We start from the raw sequence: 367 nt of genomic DNA on the forward strand, positions 1-367 counted from the left end.
TCACTATAAGGGGGGAAACCTTGGAGCTCTTGTCCGAATCACTTTCGATGGTCACGTCTTTGCCCTTGACAATTGAACAGACTTAAACTGAGATATGGGACAAATCACCATGGAAGCTTGCAAATCAAGATTTCTAACCATGATACCTAAGTGGTTTAACCTCACACCAAGAGGATGGAATAAACCTTCCATAGGTCTATGGTAGCCAAATCTCCAAGAACATACCAAGAGGTATCAAATAATAAAATGTCCAAAAGATCATAAAAGGGTACAAATGATGGCCAGTGAGCCCCTTATATACTTAAGCCCATGACCATGGTCTAGACCTAAGCTATAAAGTTGTTACTTCATTACAAACCATCCCCTC

The sequence above is a fragment of the Cibotium barometz genome, chromosome 11, assembly GCF_041138505.1.
Source record: "Cibotium barometz isolate CiBa-2024 chromosome 11, ASM4113850v1, whole genome shotgun sequence".
Lineage (NCBI taxonomy): Eukaryota > Viridiplantae > Streptophyta > Polypodiopsida > Cyatheales > Cibotiaceae > Cibotium > Cibotium barometz.